Source organism: Aricia agestis, chromosome 2, assembly GCF_905147365.1.
Source record: "Aricia agestis chromosome 2, ilAriAges1.1, whole genome shotgun sequence".
Taxonomy (NCBI): domain Eukaryota; kingdom Metazoa; phylum Arthropoda; class Insecta; order Lepidoptera; family Lycaenidae; genus Aricia; species Aricia agestis.
The window spans coordinates 15,122,501-15,127,500 of NC_056407.1; the positions used below are offsets into that span (position 1 = coordinate 15,122,501).

Below are 5,000 nucleotides of genomic sequence, written 5' to 3' on the forward strand. Positions count from 1 at the left end.
CATTAATTCAAATAATATAACAGTGTTTTCGACGGCGGTGTTTTCGTTCGAACGTACGCAGCGCATCACGCGCGCCGACGACACAGTTCGACGTGCGTGCACGCCCCGCACACCGATAATCACTCTCGCAAATTTTTTACCTTCACGGAGCGTCGGTGGGGAGCGGCGCACGTCGCCGACGCGAGCGCGCTACCGTACACACCACACAACACGTAACGTTATATTACATTTATGTCTCATATTTAAACGGACCGCACGTGAGGCGCGGCATGGGCGAACCCACACACGCGCGACGCCGCCCGGAACCGTCAATTGTTCGTCGTGAGACGAACAGTGTGGCATATGATTTTATACAGCCGGCCCTCAGACAGGAGTGGTCCTGGATGTTTCTCCACGGACCGCAATGTGCGTTCGAAATGTCGATGTTCAAATGTGTCCTGCAGTTCACACTATGACGCGCAGTTAACTGCGTTCTTCATCGACCCGCGAGCCAAGTGATCCACCGTCCAGGGTAATGGTTTATATTATAAAAAACATGTCACTGGGTGTGAAAAATAAATTGAATGTGAAACAAACAGACCACGGACGTGTTAAGGTCAAACGTGGACATTCGTTTACCGCTCTCTGTTATAATGTTGTATTTACGCCAACCGACGGACGCGCGACGAGCTTACACCCCCCGCACTAGCACACTGACTTTCGCTGCACGCGATCCACCGTCTGTTCATTGGACACTCGTGGCGCGGATTCTTGCCAGTCAACGTGACGCGAACGTGACAGTGTGTGTACAGGTACTAGCGCACTAGCGCGTAGGGGTCAACTCGAGCGTTCAAGTTCGACTCCGTCGTAGCGAGAAAAAAATGTTGTTCAGTTCGATTCGATTGTTTATGGTATAATATTATCGTCGCGTTAATTGAATAACACAACAACATCATACGATAATGATCCTTCCGCAGGTTCCCCTACGGAAACCTTGTTACGACTTTTACTTCCTCTAAATGATCAAGTTTGGTCAACTTCCCAGCAACGCCGACGGCCGTGAAGCCACCGCGTGTCGGTCCGAAGACCTCACTAAATCATTCAATCGGTAGTAGCGACGGGCGGTGTGTACAAAGGGCAGGGACGTAATCAATGCGAGCTTATGACTCGCGTTTACTAGGAATTCCTCGTTTATGGGGGATAATTGCAAACCCCAATCCCCAGCACGAAGGAGTTTCAACGGGTTGCCCGGGCCTCTAGGCCAGGGAGAACATGCTGATTCCTTCAGTGTAGCGCGCGTGCGGCCCAGGACATCTAAGGGCATCACATACCTGTTATTGCTCAATCTCGTGCGGCTCGAAGCCGCCGGTCCCTCTAAGAAGAATTTTAATACGTCGCCAGTGAGTTGCGCGACCGAAGTCGCGCACACCTAAATGGCGACGCCTATTTAGCAGGCTAGAGTCTCGTTCGTTACCGGAATTAACCAGACAAATCGCTCCACCAACTAAGAACGGCCATGCACCACCACCCACCGAATCAAGAAAGAGCTGTTAATCTGTCAATCCTTCCGGTGTCCGGGCCTGGTGAGATTTCCCGTGTTGAGTCAAATTAAGCCGCAGGCTCCACTCCTGGTGGTGCCCTTCCGTCAATTCCTTTAAGTTTCAGCTTTGCAACCATACTCCCCCCGGAGTCCAAAATCTTTGGTTTCCCGGAAGCTGCCCGCCGAGCCATTGTATTAACGTCGGCGGATCGCTAGATGACATATTTACGGTTAGAACTAGGGCGGTATCTAATCGCCTTCGAACCTCTAACTTTCGTTCTTGATTGATGAAAACACCTTTGGCAAATGCTTTCGCTGATGTTCGTCTTGCGACGATCCAAGAATTTCACCTCTAACGTCGCAATACGAATGCCCCCAGTTATCCCTATTAATCATTACCTCGGAGTTCTGAAAACCAACAAAATAGAACCGAGATCATATTCTATTATTCCATGCACGAAATATTCAAGCGGCATTTTGAGCCCGCTTTGAGCACTCTAATTTGTTCAAAGTAAAATTGTCGGCCCACCTCGACACTCACTGAAGAGCACCGCGATAGGATTTTGATATTGAACCGACGTTTTACCGTCGGCTCACCGACGATATGCTCCGCAAACGTGTCAGTATCACCGCGGATGCGGTGCACCGACAGCGCGGCGCACAAATGCAACTACGAGCTTTTTAACCGCAACAATTTTAGTATACGCTATTGGAGCTGGAATTACCGCGGCTGCTGGCACCAGACTTGCCCTCCAATTGTTCCTCGTTAAAATATTTAAAAAAGTGTACTCATTCCGATTACGAGGCCTCGTAAGAGTCCCGTATCGTTATTTTTCGTCACTACCTCCCCGTGCCGGGAGTGGGTAATTTGCGCGCCTGCTGCCTTCCTTGGATGTGGTAGCCGTTTCTCAGGCTCCCTCTCCGGAATCGAACCCTGATTCCCCGTTACCCGTGACAACCATGGTAGTCGCAGAAACTACCATCGAAAGTTGATAAGGCAGACATTTGAAAGATGCGTCGCCGGTACTGGACCATGCGATCGGCAAAAGTTATCCAGATTCATCAAATAAACGACTTAGGACGCGAGGCCCTCCGTCGATTGGTTTTGATCTAATAAAAGCACTCATCCCATTGCTGGTCAGAGTTCTGATTGCATGTATTAGCTCTAGAATTACCACAGTTATCCAAGTAACTGAGTAAGATCTAAGGAACCAAAACTGATATATTGAGCCATTCGCGGTATCGCCTTAATACGGCTTGCACTGAGACATGCATGGCTTAATCTTTGAGACAAGCATATAACTACTGGCAGGATCAACCAGGGAGCTAACCACTAGAGCCGCACGAATCTCTTCGAGCGCTCGAGGTACTCGCCGTCGACACGCGTGTCGACGGCCAAACAGTGCACGCGCGCACACACGGCGGACCGTGCACGCGCGGTGACCAGTCATTATTTGAATTTTCCCTTTTGTGCGACAAACACAAAAAAAAGAAAACGCGGAGCAACTAAGCTACCGCACATTCGAACGTTCCATATTACGAGATCTATCATCTATGATAGTGTAACAGAGAGTTTAACATGAACTCGTCAACCATATAGATTGTCGCCCGGTGCTGGAGAGATCAGACCACATACATTACGTCAAAGTTGATGTAATACTATATGAAGAAATATTGTAACTTCGCGACCGCTATCAGTTCCACCTTCGACGCGACGGGCACAATACCAGACAACGGCGCACTCTAAACAGGTGCTCCGCGCTCGTACATAATGCCCCGCCGCGATTGTTACGGTGGTAACTTTAACGAACTGCAGCTACCGTTCGGCTCGACACAAAATCAAACTAATGATTATCGCGAGAACCTCACGTTTCGCTGGTCCGTCGGTCGACACGTCGTATATTGTTTGTTTATTATCATTATGATGAGCTCAAATGGATATGGCACAAATTTTTGTATTTTCACACATCGCATAACCAACACCACCATCACTGCTCACTCGCACTCACTCCAGCATGTATATGCGAATGCGCCGTGCAGATAATGCGCTGGTGTTATGCGATTAAAAATATATGTTGTCACATCGAGTAGTATAGACTTCGATTAACCTAAACCTGGTACCACCACCACCACCACCACCACCACCACCATTCCCCCCCCCCCCCCGTCGGAAGGAAAGTTTGAAAAACAAAAACACTCTCAAGACCAATCGGTCGGTTCGCGCATTGAACATCTCACTTTGATATTATACAATTTGAATTATGAATTACAGTGGCGGGACGTGTTCAGTGTTTATTATTATTGTATTGTACATGTGAAACTAGAATAAATAGTACCTACCTGATAATAACAAATGTCGACGGTGGTTATATACAAAATAATAAAAAATATAAAAAAAAAAATTAAAAAAGAAAACTACGGTGGCGGGTCGTGTTCAATGTTTATTATTATTGTATTGTACATAAATCATCATTATTATTATTATTATTATTATTATTATTATATTTATTTTTATAATATTATTATCATTATAATTTGCATCAAATTCTAGGTAATATACTAGGATAGGATTTTTAAAAATGAAACTACATAATATTTTCAATTTGACAACAGACTTGCAACTTTTTCGCTCGCTTATTATCAATGTATATAGATATGATAGCTATTCGCCGCAATCGTTTTGTATAATACTATACACACACTGTTTCACCGGTACACGTAATATGGTGTGATATTTTTTAGGATAACAATAAATGTAACAAGTAAAGGAGTATATGGGCACATTTGGGCTGTCGGCGGCCACCGCGACCGATGATGAACAAATATTAGTGTCAAATGAAAGTACTGATGATATTTAGAAACAACATTAGGTTAGGTTTGGTTAGGTTAGGTTACCAGCAGCGGAATTAAGTGCCATTATTGAACACACACGAGTAAGTACTAATAAACACTGGTCCTTCTTATGAAAACCTTTCACCTTACCTTCGCGCTTTTGCTTTAAACATAAGCTAAGATACTTAATAAATTATGCATATCAGATTTATTAAAGTATATTTCGGCGATGAGATGATTTCAACACTGTAATTGTAGGACTCCTAAGTATGAAATATACTTTATTGTCGAATTATTGTCCTTGGCCGCTTTTACGCTTTCATTTCGTTTTTATTATTAATCAGACGGACCGACACACAGGTGCACATTTTTCGCATTTATAATATTAGCTATAACTGGATATAGTGTCAATTTATTATTCTGTTTTGTCTACGGACTTGGCGTGTACGGTGCTCGCATTGAATTCTCGTTTCGTTCGCGCATTAAAATCTTATATTACAACACTATAATAATATATCTATCTATTTTACAAAGTAAAGTACAATAGTTTTAAATGATTTATATATACGTATATTCATTCGTAATGATAATAATATTATTATATATTATTGAAGTGAGATAAACAAAGTTGATAAGTAAGTGCATTTGT

General features: G+C 44.2%; 2 non-coding genes across 2 annotated transcripts; both read right to left on the reverse strand.

Moving 5' to 3' along the window:
• Positions 1-357: 357 nt before the first annotated feature.
• Positions 358-514, reverse strand: LOC121740139. Its single transcript, XR_006037572.1, has one exon. It is a non-coding gene; the product is annotated as a 5.8S ribosomal RNA (ribosomal RNA).
• A 425-nt stretch (positions 515-939) lies between these two features.
• LOC121740100 lies at positions 940-2,844 on the reverse strand. The gene has a single exon (XR_006037551.1). It is a non-coding gene; the product is annotated as a small subunit ribosomal RNA (ribosomal RNA).
• Positions 2,845-5,000: the final 2,156 nt, after the last annotated feature.